Source organism: Emys orbicularis, chromosome 3 (genome assembly GCF_028017835.1).
Source record: "Emys orbicularis isolate rEmyOrb1 chromosome 3, rEmyOrb1.hap1, whole genome shotgun sequence".
NCBI lineage: Eukaryota > Metazoa > Chordata > Testudines > Emydidae > Emys > Emys orbicularis.
This window is the reverse complement of record NC_088685.1, coordinates 95,767,875-95,785,868: the sequence shown is the minus strand read 5'-3', so window position 1 is coordinate 95,785,868 and position 17,994 is coordinate 95,767,875.

Sequence of the window (17,994 nt, the reverse complement as noted above, 5' to 3'; positions counted from 1 at the left end):
CTTTAAACATTTCATCTGTAGTGAAAACCTACCATCACTGTCCTGTGCCACCAGTGCACTGGAACTGGAAAATGGGACCACTTAAAAATGAATTGAACAAAAGTGAAACAGAACAGTCTGTTAGTCAGCTCCTTGAGTATTCTAGGATGCATTTCATCAGGCCCTGGTCACTTAAAGACATCTAAATTGTCCAAGTAATTTTTAACTTGTTCTTTCCCTATTTTAGCCTCGTTTGATCCTACCTCATTTTCACCTGCATTCACTACGTTAGACATCCAATCACCATCAACCTTCTTGGTGAAAACCAAAACAAAGAAGTCATTAAGCACCCCTGCCATTTCCACACTTTCTGTTATTATTTCTCATCTCTGATTTACACCTTGATAAAGATCACTCTACTTCTTATAGGGAATTTTGTTGTTGCACGGATGATTATTATTTTATAACAGTAGCGCTTAATGATCTCAACTGAGATTGAGGCCCCATTATATTAAATACTGTACAAACACCTTCTGTAATTGTGCACTTTGCTTTCATTCCAGTGTTCTTCTGTTTCACTCTTGCAGCTGTCCAGAATCTAGGAAGCAAGAGAAAATGGGTAATAAAGGTACTCCTATTCACCATTGGCAGAAGAAGGCTGTATCTGTGGTTGCTGCTAGTGAGTCAGCATCCACAGATATGGCCTTCTTCTGCCAATGGTGAATAGGAGTACCTTTATTACCCATTTTCTCTTGCTTCCTACTTTACTGTTTTGTAACTTGTGTTTGTTTCTTTGTTTCACAGAAGATGCCAAAGAAATACACTGTATTTGCATTGTTTTGTTTTGTTTTACTCTTGGATGGGTTTTACTGGTACCATTATCAAAGTTTTATTGTGCTATTTCTGCATCCTGTGCTTTTTTCAGAAGGTTTCTGTGGAAAAGCCAAGAGCAATGTGACTTATTGTTGGGACTGGTGAGGGGATCTGACAATAAGAAAGTGTTTGCTGATGTTATGTTTAATAGGCAGTGGGTTTAAAACAAACAAAAGGAAGCACTTCTTCACACAACGTCAACCTGTGGGACTCATTGCCAGGGGATGTTGTGAAGGCCAAGAGTATAATTGGGTTAAAAAAAGAATTAGAAAAGTTCATGGAGGTCCTTAGCCAAGATGGTCAGGGATGCAACCCCATACTCTGGGTGTCCCTAAATCTCTGACTGCCAGAAGTTGGGACTAGATGAAATTTACCTGTTCTATTCAGTCCCTCTGAAGCATCTGGCACTAGCCACTGTCACAAAATAGAATAGTGGGCTAGAAGGGCCATTGGTCTGATCCAGTATGGCCGTTCTTATGTTCTTGTATTGTATCTTACTCGCTACTTGCCCTGCTTTTCTCAGAGGATTCCTCCTTTTCAGGTCACACCATTTATTTCTCAGCTAAGCTGCTGCATAATGAACAGCTGCCTTTTTTCTTATCTTTTCTTCCTAATTTTCCCCACATCTGGTTGTGATCTCTGAGGAGCAGTAGCAGAGTGTTAAGGACCATTGTGGTCAGGTGCTCCGCCATGGTTGCCAGACAAATGGTGAGTCTTCTCGACCTCACCTTGCACTCTGTATTGGGTCCCCTTCTGCCACCTTCCTTGCCACATTCCTCACTGCCTGGTGTGTATTTGAAAATCCTCTTGCCATCCCAAGTTCCACAGTGTAGCATCAGCTGTGCAGTCTTAGCTGCATTAGCTTTTGCATCCATCTGTATTGCCTGCAGGTACATTATCATATTGGTGCAGTTCCTAATTTTAAAAGAATGTGCATTTTAAAAAACAACATATGGGGTCATGAATGCAGATTCAGATTTTGGCTTCAGTGCACATGACTTACACATGTGATTTTTCACTTTTGAAAATTTAGCCCTAATTTTTAAAGGATGTATACTATGTACATCTGAGGACATCTTATAGTAGGCCCCACATTTATATTCTAAAACTCAAGGCACTGAGAATGCCGTATGGTTACTTTCTTCATATGAAATGGTCACAGACCTGTTTTATTACAAATCAGACCATTATAATGGGTTTAATTAAGATTTAGTAAGCATCGGGGACTATTTTATATAAAGATCCAAGGCAATAAAATGTCTGAAGTAACAGTTGTTACATTTTCATAGTGTTCTTTGGTACCATTTGTAACAAACATTGAATAGCTGTTTGAGTTGCTGGTATGTTGAACACTTGCTCTTTTGTTGCTTTTTATGATCCTTAATTTCCTTACTGACAAGCTATGGGTCCCTAGTGTATTTAACACAAGTTAGCTGCAACCTTTCGAAACACTATTCCATCTGTTCTTTGAGACACTAAGATCTGAAAGGGGCTGACAGCTTACTAAGATTGCCGGAAGGAACAAACTCCACAACAAATTCAGCTGCATAAATGTGAGACAAGACCTGTGTCCCTCTCTGTAGATAAAATCACTCAGAGCAGCTGATTCAACCACCAGCTGTTTGAGCATCTGGCAAAAAACAAACAAAAATCCTCCACCTAATTTGACTTTGTTGTTTTTGTTTTGTTAATTTACACCAAGGGTTCTCAATTTTTTTCCAAGGGTGAACCTCTTATTAGAAGCACAATCCAGCTTCCCGTGGAAGCCATCGGGCATTTTGCCATCAACTTCAAGGAAAACATGATCAGATCCATAGAGTTTGTCCTGTGCCGCCCTTTCCACATTTATTATGAGCTGGACCACTTCCACTCCCATTTGCAATCCTATGAACTAGGGCTGGCCAAACTTACCGACCCTCTGAGACAATCTTCAGAAGTTCGAGAGCTGGGTCTGAAACCATGTCCATTTGGAATATGTGGTTTCGTTGAAATTGAAATGCTTCATGACTTTGCTAGAATTTTGTTTTGGAAGACGGAAAAAAAAAAAGTTCAGATGATACTGAAACATTCCATTTCAACATTTTTTGAATGAATCATTTTGATTTTTCATTTTGAAATGACTTCTTGTTTTGAATTTTTTTTCCATTTTGTAATATATGTTATAATACAATGAAAAATAAAAAAAATCAATATTGGAACAAAATGTTTCAGTTTTGTTGTAATGAAACATTTTGTTCAATTGAAAACAATTTAAAAATCCTCCTTTACAGAGAATTTTTCAGTTTTTGCTTCAATTCTAAAGAAAGCCACATTTTGAAATTTTGAAATCTTTGTGAAGTGGAACTTCTGTTCTCCACACAGCTCTGAAAATAAGTAACGTTCAGATTTACACAACATCCAACCATATAACACATTTCAGTGAAAAATCTTGAAAGGAATATTTGGGAGCATTCTGTTCCTCACTTGTTCCAAAAGGACTATTAGGACATTACAAAACACATATCGATTCTTGCTGGTAGGGTTCCTCAAATATCCAGTCCAACATTTTTGTGAAAAGTTCATTGCCAATTTCTTATTCTGAATATAGAAAAAACTAATGAGCTGAAACTTTTCCAACTTAAGACAATCATATTCTTGATGATCATTTTTCTGCATTCCAACTCTGTGTGCTCTTGAAAATACTTTACCAGCAATACTATTATCAAACTGAAAAATGCAAAATCATATATAAAATCTGGCTTTAAAAACATTGGAATATTGCATTTTAAATACAAAAATATGACTTCTGAGTCCATTTCAAGTGTTATTAAAAATCTGCTGTATGTATATGTAATTGTATCTTATTTTAAGATTTATTCCAAGACATTTTATGTGACTGATTCAAAATAGGCTTATGTGCATTCCTCAACAAACCGGTTATTTCCCAATTCTATCTGAAGTTACAAAATCAGGCTACATTTCAGCACATTAAAAGTGTTTTGGCATTTCTAATGGGCTAAACTTTAAAGAAAACAGTGAAGTATTATCTCTTCCATGACACATTTTTAGTCACTCCCAAGTAATTCCAGCTTTCAAAATGGCAGAATTTCAGCCACAGAAAGCAAATTTCTCTTCTGCTCTTATTCTCATCTAACAATTAGTTAGAATGAAACCCTGTAGTATGAGCTGCTTTAAGCAATGGCACTGAATCTTTTACATTAAATGTTATTAGTCTATACCAGACAAGCCAAAACTTATACAACATCTCTGATAAATCAGCAAGAAATTAGGACTTTTACAGACTTATCCTATTATAGCATTTCATATCAATTCCAATTTGATTTTTTAACAACTTAGTGGGAGGATCAAATGTTTTTGTATAAAATATTTAGACCATGAAATCTAAAGGTTCTTTTTTCCCAAATATGTATTTTCACATAATGTCCTGTCTACTCCATAAATGTAATCGAGTAATAAACAATTTTCTGAGCTACTAAATAATGTAATGTTATGGAGTACATTTTTTTAAATACTCCAACTATATGTCTATACTAAACTCTTGCACACACTATTGAGATCATACACTGCATACTGAAAATGTTATGTACCATTAGAGAGATTTTTCTAAAGCTATAGTAACAATAAATTACATACAGACTGTAGAGTCACAGTGTCACATATTAATCCCATTACTGAAATACATTGATAAAACTGGGGAATATCAGTTCCTTTAACCCCTTCAAGAGATAGAATAAAGCAGACACATTTGAACAGACTGTGTCCAAATATTCATTATGGGCCTGATCCAAAGCTCATCAAAGCCAGTGGAAGAGGGTTGAAGCCAGTGGAAAGACTCCCATTGACTTCAATGAACTTTGGCTAAAGCCCCTTGGAAGGAAGTTCTCCAGATCTGTCAGGGGAAAATGCCACATCATCAAATCAAACCTGAGCTGCAGGGCTACACGTACAAAGATGCCTAATTCTGTCACAAAATATCCTCCAGTTTTTTGCAGAATATTTCTGACAGGATATGGTTCTCCAAATAGGAAACAGAAAAGGGAATGGAAAGTTTAGAACAAAACAATCCTCCATTTTATGTCTTCAGAAAGAGAGAGAGAGAATCGGACTGAAATTTTTGCTAGGGTATGTGAGTAAATGTGACATCAGGGGTTCGTGGTGGTTAAAATAGTAACAGCCAAATTTCTCTCAACCATAAGAGAAACCACTAGAGGCCCTGAAGCAGAGTGAAAGGAAGGGCAAGCTGTCTAGTATGTGTGCTTGACGTATGTGAATGTCCAGAATATTGTCTGTGTCTAAATCTCCACAACCGCAACATTTAATATACTGTACAAACCGTCCTCAGACCAGAGTCACTGCATACATCCCCTCAGCTCCTTAGCAATTTTTCCAGTGTTTTCACTTCTTTATTTTGGACGGAGTAGCTGTTTGCATCAGCATGCATGCATGCACATATAAAGAACATCAGTATGGACAGCCATTTCAAAAGGGACTACAGACCTTAACCTCACTGTCTATATTGTGACAGGTGCCATGTAATGAGATGGACAGGGGAATTGCAGCTCACTTTCTCTCAGACTCAGTTGAAATCTAAATCTGAAAATAACTACAAATTATTGGCTAAATTCTCTCCTGGTGTCAATTAGGAAAGTTCCATTAAAGTTCATGGAGCTGAGCCAGTTGATACGGAGGATAATTTGGCCCTGTGAGTCTTGCTTAAATAAACCATCAACACCTTTGTTTCCAGTAATGATCACTGGTGTTTGCATTGACAGCTTTCTTGTGGAGAAACATGTTGACTTCTCCGAAGCCATCATGCACTGGCAAGCAGAGGGTGCTACATGAATTAAGGAATAGAAAATGTTAGTAACCAATTATGAACAATCATCAGATGTGTCCAGATCTCAGATTTTTTTTCCTCTGTCAGGAATAGGATTACAGTATATTTAAATTAAAAGTCTACTTACATAGTCAGTAGTGTAGTATGCTGAAGGGTGCATTAAAGTGAAGCTGCAGGTTCATGTCCTGAAAGTCAATCATGATGGCACCAGAAGTACTGTTCAGAAAATAAACATCAATGTCACAGCCAAATAGTCATAGTTTACTTTGGTAGCTTTCTCACTTCATTTTCTCTCTGTAGTTAAGCTGGAAGCTAGTTTTCCATTACAAGTCTGACTTTTTTTACCCCACCCTAGCCTTTTCCGAGACTAACTCAATATGCCTGAAATTTCATAAGTGTGATCTTATGCCAAAGTAGAATTTTAATGGAAAGTTTGAGGCAAATTCAGCAAGATGTTTGGGAGAAATAAAGGTTCAAAAAAGCAGTTTCATTTCTAGCTTTTCCTTGGCTCATCACAACTGCAAAATGGCTTGGCTTGAAAAACTAGAAATTTGTCTTAATCTTTTGCAAGATTGGTAAGGTCTGTTTCCTTCAGCTACTTTATTATTAAGGGTTCATAAGGGTTCACATAGGGTTCCTAAATCAGTACGTTTGTTGTTATGGAGCTTATGAGATCCACAACAGTAGAATGCAACTTTCCTAACAGCTGAACACAGCCTTCTCTGACTTTGCGGAATTTCTCATAGCATGGCTACTGTATCATATATGCATATGGGGGTGTATATGCAGCTCAGAACGTTTATATCCAGCGAGAGTAGACTTAAAGCCTAAACTCTGCAAAAGCCAAGAAGAAAAAAAGATGGTTCTCTAAAGGCCTCTTGATTAGAGGAATCAGGGATTGGATGTGGAAAGAGAGGTAAAGACCAGCAGAAATATTTTCTGTAGAGCGAAAGTATAGTCTTGTGTTCAAGGTACTAGACTGGAACTCACGTGATCAGGGTTTCACTCCTGGCTCTGCCGCAGCATACCTTTGTGACAGGGCTGGATTACCCAATAGGCAGACTAAGCACGTGCTTAGGGCACCAGCAAAGCAGGGGGCACCAAAAAAAAGAGATTTTTTTTTGAAAAAATTTGATATTTGATATGTCAAAAAAAAAAGCATTGAAGTAGTCATCATGGGAAAAATCAGAACTTTGTTAGACTTCCTTACACTTCACTACACATACTTCCCCCATTTTTCTGTTCTCTTTTTATTACTTATCCCCACCTAAACCAGGGGGCATCCTACTAACATAGATGGAAATAATGCAAGGAAATCAGATCCATTTATGTTTTATTATTGATATATTCTTCTGAGTTATACGTACTTGATTCATTTTTTTCTTTCTTATATATATATATATTATATATACATAAAATAGTGTACATTGTGCAATTTTTTTTTTTTTTAAAGTTCAGATAACTGAAATAAGGGGCAGGATGAAACGTAACCAACTGAGTGGAGCACAGAAACTGACCCTTCTTCTATTGGTGAAACAAACACCATTCCAGAACATGTGGATGTGTCAGAGACTGTAACTCATCATCCTACTTCTGGTGGTAAAACAGACATTGTTCTAGAAGGTGTGGATGTGTCAGACACTGAACCTGCTCATGCTGAAAATAATAGGAGAAAAGCTCCTGGTATGTGGGTTGATTTCAATACCGATGATGTAGCTTACTGGATAGATCGTGGACCAAATGACTGTCAACACCACACTGGGCCATTTGAGAAATCACGTCGGACTTTTACCAATGGCAAACAAACAAGATATTGTCCACAAAAAATATTTTTCGGCATGAAAGCGAATGATGAGAAATACACTTGAGAATGGCTACTGTATTCACCATCAACAGGGTCTGTGTACTGTTTTGTTTGCAAACTTTTTGTATATAAACCTTCAACATCCCGGTTTGCTGCAGATGGATTTAGTGACTGGCGGAATACTGTTTTAATTGAACAACATGAAAATAGCACTACTCACAGAGATTCAATGTTGACATATTTAAATCGAAGACAGGGATTTGGATTGACACAAAAATTGGAAGAACAAATTAAAGGGGAGCGTGAATACTGGCAACATGTCTTGCAGCGTGTTATAGCTGTTGTTCAAACGTTAGCTGAACGTGGTCTGCCTTTCCGGGGACCAAATGACACATTTGGATCATTGAAGAATGGAAATTTCTTGGGATTGTTGGAGCTTGTGGCTCAGTTTGACCCATTTTTAGCAGGCCATATCTCAAAATATGGGAATGCTGGCAAAGGTAACCATCATACTTATCCAAAACAATATGTGATGAACTCATTGGTCTAATGAGTGACAAAGTTCGTTCAGCTATTGTGGATGAAATAAGTACTGCTGGGTACTTCAGTTTATCTGTCCACTCTACACCTGATCACATATTGATCAATTGAGTATTGTACTAAGATACGTGTCTCCCACAGATGGAAAACCAGTTGAACGATTTATAACATTCCTCAATTTGAAAAGCCACACTGGTGAACAAATGGCAAATCAAGTACTGCATTATCTGTGCCAAGTTTGCAAAATAGATTTCTCAAAGTGCAGAGGTCAATCTTATGACAACGCTGCCAACATGTCAGGGCGTTATCAAGAAATGCAGAAGAAGCTTTTAGAACAGAAAAAATATGCCATATTCATACCATGTGCTGCACACTCTCTCAATCTTGTTGGCCGCAGTGCTGTTGATTGTTGTCCGGTGGCAGTAAGCTTTTTCTCAACAGTCCCGTTACTTTATACGTATTTCTCTGCCTCAACACACCAATGGGCAGTTCTTAAAACATATTTGGGCAATGATCATGTGTTGAAATCTCTTTCTAATACTTGCTGGGAGGCACATGCAGTGGCAACAAGTGCAATTCTGGAGTCCTACTCAAACATTGTGGATGCATTAGAAAGTATAGCTGAAGACCAATCACAAAAGGGAGAAACTATATGAGAGGCAGAAAACATTGCAAACAAGATGCAAGAACTAGAGTTTGTAATCAAGTTGACCATGTGGAATGAAATTTTACAACACTTTTACCACACAAGTCAAGCTCTCCAAGTAAAAGAATTGGATTTGAAAACATGTGCAGACCTCTGTCAATCATTAGCAGAGCACTTACACACTCTGAGGAATGATTTTGAAAGATATGAAGACATATCAAGAGATATCTTGCCTGATACTAACTACAAAGAAGTCCAGTCCCGCAAGCGAATCAGGAAAAAACAAGCAAATGATAGCAGTGCAACAGAAACAGCATTGAATCCTAGAGACAAATTTCGCGTATCTACTTACTACGCTATAACTGATACACTTGAAGCTCATATGAAGAGGAGAGGTGAAGTGTACAAAGAAGTATGAAGTAGATTTTCTTTTCTAAACGATATGGGCTTATCTGACGAACAATATTCACAAGGTTCCCAAAAGCTAGTTGACTCATACCCTGTTGACTTGAACATGAATCTCTGTGGAGAAGTACGGCAGTTCCACTGTTATATGCGCGCAAAGTTTAATGAAACAGGAAAAATGAAATTCAGTCACATTGATCTTCATGACACAATATTGAAAGACAGAATACAATGAGTATTTCCAAATGTAGAGATCACACTACGTATTTTTCTAACATTGATGATTACTAACTGCTCTGCAGAATGCTCTTTTTCTCAGCTGAAAAGAATAAAAAACCCTCAGAGAACAACAATGTGACTTGATTCACTTTCCCTATTGTGTATGGAAACAGACATGCTTCGTCGAGTCAGCTTCGATGAACGTATCCAAAATTTTGCAATCAGAAAATCTAGAAAGAAGCTACAGTATTCTAATTTCAGCATACATGTAAGTTTTGTGTCATTTCAAAAAATAAAATTTTATTTTACGGTATAGTATTGTTTTTATTTTGAATTACATGCGGGGGGGGGGGGGGCACCATAATCTTTTCAGTGCTTAGGGCCTCTAAAGGTCTTAATCTGGCCCTGCTTTGTGACCTGAGACAAATCAATTGACCTCTTTGCCCCATATTCCCATCTGTAGTATAGATATACTGTAATGCTTCCTTTCTCCAACTCTTTGTGTGTCTCATCTGTTTAAATTATAAACTCTTCAGGAGTCGTATCTAGTGCCTTTACAATACAGCTCCACAAACAGAAGGAGAGGAAAATACAATGAAAGGAGGACATCTGATCAGAATAAAACAACGACTGTCTCAGGATTAGCAGTTGGGGTCCCTAGGAACTACGTACTGTAATACAAATAAATAATAATAAGAGAGAGAGAGAAACAGGTTTGGAAGAGAATGAAAGAGAAGCTACACAGAAAAGCATTGCAATATTTAGCCTATTTGGAGGCTCAAGTTGAAATTTAGGCAAGGTTATCTCCTCCCTTCATCCTGAAGGTAGACACATTTTTCCTTTTTGGTGCAGCTTTTTCAGACAAGGCCTTAAAATAGTTTGGAAACTTCTGTGACTCTGCACCATGAATGTTCATGTTTCTCCTTTGGCTTATCTACACTGGGAGACTCAGGAAAATTAATCTGAATTAACTAAAGGTGTGAATTTAAAGTGGATTAGTTAAACTGGATTAAACCCATATGTGGACACATTCAGAATTAAAGTGGTCTTAATTCAGTCTAGTTTATTTCAGTGAACCACCTCCTATCTCTCTTGGCTTTTGTGGAGGTTAGGTTTTTTAATCTGCTGTAGCTGGATATAAACGTTCCAAACTGTATATATGCCCCAGAAACACTGTATGATACAGTAGCTATGACCCGGGCCTTGAACTATACAACACAGCAGTCATGCTATGAGAAATTTTGCACTGCCTGCGAAGGCTGCGTTGTGCTGTCGGGAAGGCAGCATTCTGCTGTTGTACTTGTGGCACCTTAGAGACTAACAAATTTATTAGAGCATAAGCTTTCGTGGGCTACAACCCACTTCTTCGGATGCATATAGAGTGAAACATATATTGAGGAGATATATATACACACACATACAGAGAGCATGAACAGGTGGGAGTTGTCTTACCAACTTTGAGAGGCCAATTAAGTAAGAGAAAAAAAACTTTTGAAGTGATAATCAAGATGGCTCAGTACAGACAGTTTGATAAGAAGCAAGTGTGAAAATACTTACAAGGGGAGATAGATTCAATGTTTGTAATGGCTCAGCCATTCCCAGTCTTTATTTAATCCTGTGTTGATTGTGTCTAGTTTGCATATCAATTCCAGCTCAGCAGTCTCTCGTTGGAGTCTGTTTTTGAAGTTTTTCTGTTTTAAGATAACCACCCGCAGGTCTGTCATAGAATGGCCAGACAGGTTAAAGTGTTCTCCCACTGGTTTTTGAGTATTCTGATTCCTGATGTCAGATTTGTGTCCATTAATTCTTTTGCAAACTAGACACAATCAATGACAACATGAAACAACTTTTGAGGTCCATAAACTATGACCAATATCAGTGGCAGCTTTGTGGCGATTTGAAGGTTGTTGCTCTCTTGCTTGGTCTGCAGACTGGATACACAAAGTACTGCTGTTTTCTCTGCGAATGGGATAGTCGTGCAAGAGATTCCCACTACATCAAGAAAGATTGGCCACTCCGACAGTCATTGGAGCCTGGGAGGAAAAGTGTTCAGTATCCACCACTTGTTGAATCAAGGAAGATTTTGTTACCACCCTTACACATCAAGCTGGGTCTGATGAAGAACTTTGTCAAGGTCATTGACAAAACACAAGCAGCTTTCAAGTACCTCCGTGGAAAATTTCCAAGGTTAAGTGAAGCTAAGATAAAGGAAGGTGTCTTTGTTGGTCCTCAGATTCGTGAACTTCTTCGAGATGATGCATTTGACCATGCACTGCGTGGCAAGGAAAAGACGGCATGGAAAGCCTTCCAGTTAGCGGCAATACATTTTCTCGGAAACAACAAGGCAGACAACTACAGGTTGTTGGTGGAAAACCTCCTCGAGGCATACAAAAGCCTTGGTTGCAACATGTCACTAAAGATACATTTTTTGCACTCTCATCTAGATTTTTTTCCACCGAACTGCGGAGCAGTGAGCGACGAGCACGGCGAGCGATTTCACCAGGACATTGCAACAATGGAGAAACGCTATCAGGGCAGAAATAGGTCATGCACATGTTTATTTTTATCAGCCAGGCAATCTTTCTTTTTCTTCTCATACATGAAAGCAAAGGTCTAGCAAAATCTGCCTGCAGTTTAATTATTTGGGTCAGATATTTGCCAGACATGAGCGAGGCTGTATTTTGGCTAGCATAATGTAATTTCAATCTGCATTAAAAATTAAAGCAAGTCCAAGAGCAGACCGGTGGCTTAATGCAAGAATTTAACAAAAAAAAAGGAGAGATGGCTGGAATTCTGCCTTCACTCTCAAGCCATTCTAAACGTCTGATGTCACAAGATACATTGACCTCAACATTCTATTTGAAATAGAACTGTAACAAAAATCATTATTTTTTAACTCAGAGTTCATTCCCCCCCTCCACCCATTTTATCTCCAGGAGAACATTGAAGTGTCTGGCATGACTGCTTGTAAGGCATTCAGAGCTCTGCTTCTAATGTTCATCAGGAGAGCTGCAGACTATCTCAAGTCCCTATTTACATGTGTCCTGATTTATAATCGCATCAAGAGATTCCTTCTGCCAAAGCAGCTCCAAACGTCAAAACTGCTATTTCTTGCAGTTGACAAGGATATCTGAATTATTAACTCATTCCTAGCTGCCAAACAGCAGGTTAGCTGTTGGTACAATTACAGGAAGATTGCAAACAATCCAAGAACAAAAGTATTGTTGTGTGCAACCACTGGTAAGTCACTTACTCTTTGTTTCTCCGCCACATTATGGTTATGGAACATTGTTGCACTGACATGTTTGTTTTTCTGGATCCAAAGTCAACTTGCAACTTCTACTGACCTTTTCATCTTTACTGTCCCTGATCTATTGTCTGAACTATGGAATGGACTCTACATGCTAGTATGGTATTATTTATCCAAATGCTTTACAGGATAAGTAGCATGAAAGGTTGATTGAGGAAAGCATATGTTTAAGCAGATATATGTATCTTCAGTGAGAAAGCCAGAAGACAAATGTACAAAACACTGGTGCCCCCTGGTCTGAAGGTACCTGAAGTAGAGTCTGTTCTTTGTTAGAAAAAGATATAATTCAGTAGCAATAGAATAGTAAAATAAAATTAGTTGAATAATGTTGGAAGTTTTTTATTTTATAGTTGTATTTACAATACTAGGAATATATGATTCCATTGAACACAAAGGGCCTGGTATTTTGGAAAGATTCACTTTGATTTGAATAGGATGTGCATCAGGCACTAAATCCATACATAGGTAAAATGCTCATGGACTTCAGTGAGAATTTTTCCTAAACCCAATACAGATTGTACAGGCCTAGGAGAGAGGCTACTATAATAGCAATTGATAGGAAATATACACATGTAAGCAGGGCTGCCCGGGGGTGGGGGCAAGTGGGGCAATTTGCTCCAGGCCCCGGGCCCCCACGAGAATATAGTATTCTATAGTACTGCAACTTTTTTTATGGAAGGGTCCCCCGAAATTACTTTGCCCCAGTCCCCCTGAATCCTCTGGGTGGCCTGCATGTAAGGAGTTTTATGACCTCATGATAATTATGAGCATGATTTGGTGTCACCATCAAAACATATTCTCAAATGATATCCGTGTAATAAATTGTAGAGCCATTTAATACATGAATTTATCATGCATCCTTGATCTCTTCAGCTCTGCTCTGCCCACTAATCAATCTTCCCTGTGTTGACCTATGACCAGGCTTTTATAAAGCCTGTAGCTCACTTATCAACTAGATGCCCATAATCCGCTATACTCATGCTAAAATGGGGAAAATATAAGCTTGCCAAACTAGTTAAGATATAATAACCTTTAGCCTACTTCCCTAATTTTTTCTGCTTTAATAAGCAATGTATAAACTGCAACAAACAGAAATATACACAAATAATGTCCTAACGATAAGGCCGAGTAAGCACCAGATGAAGACTGAAATTTATGAAATATGATTAAAAGTCTGGAAATGTAATAAAATTAGATATAGCTGAATAAGAAAAGAGGAACCACTGGGAACCAAACTGCAGACACTCTAAGACACTAGGGGTCTAAAGAGGCAGTAAAACAGGTGTTCAGAACCAAGCAGGCTGAGATCAACTGAGATCAGACTTGTCATTGCTGCAGGGACTGGTTCTAACAGACTTTTCTTAATGCATATCTCTTTCTGCTATGTGCTGTCTCATTGACTAAGCAGTTAATAAAACTTGATGATGCTTGGTTACCTGAGCGCTCTTTAATTATTAAGTAAATTTCAACCTGTAACATTGATTATTGAGGTTTTATTTATTATTGATTACACCTGGAATTTATTCTAAAATTCCAAGCACCTGAGCAGCTTCAACTTTGTTTTAAATTAACCAAGCACAAAAATGTTTCATCCGCCTCACCTTAAAATTCACACCGACCTAAGGCATAAGATGGGAAGATTCAGACCTGCGCTGGTAGCAGCTTTTCTATAGATAGACATGTCACAGTTCTAAAGTATATCTTGTAATCATTTTGCAAAGTATATCTTGCAATCATTTTTTCTCTCATACATGAAAGCAAAGGTCTAGCAAAATCTGCATGCAGCTTAATTATTCGGGTCAGATTTTGCCAGACATGAGCTAGGCTGTATTTTGGCTAGCCTAATGTAATTTCAATCTGCGTCAAAAATTAAAGCAAGTCCAAGAGTAGAACAGTGGCTTAATGCAAGCATTTAACAAAAAAAAGGAGAGGGGGTTACAAATGGGAGACTTTAACAAACACAAAAGGGAAGATTGACAGTTTCCTATTGGGGGACCCAGTACTCACCTGAGTCTGTAAATATCCCAAGGTCTCTAACTTTCAAGCTGTGACTTTTTTTTACGTATAGAAAAAGTTTCAGGTCATTTTCAAAATTTTATTAATCTCCTCTAGACCTTGTACAGCTAGATTCATAGTAACTAAAAACACTTGCTTCTCAGATGGGGGATACAAAAATGATCCCAAGAAAAAGTTTTAAAACACTCAAAAATGTTCTTAAAATAGTGTGTGTGTGTGTGGGGGGGGGGGGGGGCGGGTTGTGGTTTTTTTTGGTAACAACACTCTTTGAGATGATTTGCATTATTCACTAGTGGTTTTGTCACTCATGCCACTAATTACCACTTGTGAGTAATACAGCCATCCCAAACTCATCCTGATAAACCTTTATAGTACACCATACCTGTTACCAGATTTGCCCATTACTTTGGGGTACGCTCATTTATTAGGAGCAAAGAGTCATTTATTAGGGTTACTCTTCTGGGTGGGGTTGTTTTGTAATTCTATTGTAATTCTTGTGTCACGTGTGTTTTCATATGGAGCTCTACTTCTCCCTTCTGCAACTCCCCTCCCAATGGAGCTATCTTGCAGGACCTAGGTTCCCCAGGGCTGGGTTCCTCCAGCCCCAGAACCAGATGAACACACACACACACACACACACACACACACACACACACACACACACACACACACACACACACACACATTAACAGAGCAAGTCTGAGTGGACCGGGTCAATCAGCACTTGCAAGCTGATATGTCCCTGGACTCAGTGGGCTGGGTCAAGCAGCACTTTCAATCTGCCCCCCCCCCCTTATATGCCCTGGGCTCAATAGGGTGGGCCAAGCAGCACTTTCAAGCTGCCACCCTTATATGCCACAGGTTCAGCAAGTCCCTATCCCCACTTTCATGTTACAATTGTTCTGGTAGTAACTCACTTGATGAGCAAACCCCACAGTATTTTGGGGCGCTACAGGGATCTTTAGCTTAGGTAAAAGAAGCATTGCTGCAGAATAAATGGGGAAGCTAAAAACACAAAAGAGTAAAGTTCAGAGAGAGAGAGAGAGAATGAAGCAACCAGCTTAACCATCAAAGTTATTTATTGAATAATAGTGATAACTACACAAGGAGAGCCTAAACCAACATAACAGTTACATTATTAAAGGTTACAAAAGTCATATATAGAAAACTATATCTGATCAAACAAGTCAGGGTTAGAAAGTTATACCTGAGGTAAAAAAGAAAACAGAGAGTGAGAGAGAGAGTGGGATCTCACCCACTCCGTGAAGCTTGAACTGGTCGGGGTTCCCAGGTGATGGTGGTAGCTCAGGGTCCTGAGGGCTGGAGACAGGCAGAGCCCCCAGCACGATCAGTCAGGAGAAGATGAAATCCCAGTGGAACTGATGCAGAGTTTGGATCCATGCATCAGAACACTTACTTGAACATAGTATCAGGGGGTAGCCGTGTTCGTCTGTATCTGCAAAAACAACAAGGAGTCTGGTGGCACCTTAAAGACTAACAGATTTATTTGGGCATAAGCTTTCGTGAGTAAAAACCTCACTTCTTGAAGTGAGGTTTTTACTCACGAAAGCTTATGCCCAAATAAATCTGTTAGTCTTTAAGGTGCCACCAGACTCCTTGTTGTTACTTGAACATAGGTAGGGGTTTTTGCAGAGAAACAACAATGGTTCAAGGGAGAACACTAGATTTGTTTATGGGTAAACTGGTGACACAAGGGTTTTCTTTAGGCTAGACAATAGGAGCTGATCACTTTTGACTCTGGGTGGTGTTCCTTCCAGGGAGCTAACAATGCATTTAGACTGCTTCAGTATTTTGGATATCAATCAAGGATTCATTACTAGAATTGGTCTGATAACTGCTGAGCTGGATGTGTGCAGGTGTAGATTCATTAACATCTGGAACAGAGATTCCCCCATGGTGCAGTGATTCCCTGCTTTTCTGGTCCCAGAGTTCAGTGCAGTTCTTGCCTTGGAATCTCAGTTCTCCATTCTGTATGCTAATGGAGATGCCTCCCTGTCCCATATTTGATGCAGATGAGGCTAGGGGAGTTGCCTTAATCTTGTCACCCTTGTCAGGAGGGGTCTAGGTGTGTCTCTCACCACCCTTCACTGCTCTCTGCAAGTCTTTTCTCTGATCGGTTTTGGTTCAAGCAATGGCGGGGGGGGGGGTCTTTCATGAGTCAGACAGGCTGGATACTGCGCCCTGGTTCCCCAAGAACACAGCTGACTGGTATCACACCACACAATGTTGTCTCAAATTCTCTCTCAGATTGTGTGCATATGTGTAATGTGTGTGTATATACATGCTCACAGAGAGACACGGAAACCCGTGCTACATACTGTACCATACTTGAATTGTTCCATAGTGGAAACTAACAGGGATTGAGTGATAGAAATAAGAACCCACTGTTTACAAGTCTGTTTAGGCATTGGAAACCCCACTGAGGGAAATTCTCAGCTCTGTCTGGGTTTGTAGGTCAGTGCCCCAATGGTTCCATAATTAACAAGTGTCCTCCAATGGTGTGAAAACTGTGGTTCCAACAGCTATTCTTAGCAGAATAAAAAAAAAATTAGCTATCTTTCCAAACAGCTCTACTAACCATAATAAAGTCTAGTAATTACAGCAAATGTGAAACCCTCCTGAAATTACCTCTTGCTACAACTAAACTGTGAGCAGATTAACTGCATTTGATATAAACTTGTAATTTTTGCATCAAACTTCTGGTTTTAAAAATCAAGCTATAGCAGCTAGAAATTATTCTGAGTTTAAGTAAAACAAAGCTACCATTGTGGTTAACCATTATTTGACTTCCCAAGGGAAAAAATAGTTTGCTATATCATTATCAGCTCTCCTCCTTTCTGCTTCCTTCTTCCCAGTTTTTTCTATTTAGATGACAACAAATTGGTAAAACAAAGACCACCCTTGACTTCGTTGCAGCAGCAATTCTAATAGACAGATTTTAAAACATGTATTCTGGGGACAGAAGAAAACAATCTTTGTATGAAAACCTTCAGTAAAGAAGGATTCATTTTTATTCACTTTTTTCATATGCAAAATGTAGCCAGTTCTATGGTAGATATTAATGGATTTTTGCTCCCTGAGCCCTTGGAGACACAGGAGTTTGCTATCCAGACTTCTTGCTACATGCACACTTATGCTCTTCAGTAAGGGCCTTTACTCCCGTGCATGAGCTAAGTGTCTAATGTGTCTCAGTGTGCAGTTGGGGAGAACATGTGTGTCACGTTATTGATTTGAACTGGACCATATAGAACATGGTTGCAACCAAAGTCCTGTAGTGGCACCACATCTTGAATAAAGGGGGTCAAATGAGGTGTCTAAGACAAGGTTATGGTTTGCTGGTTATG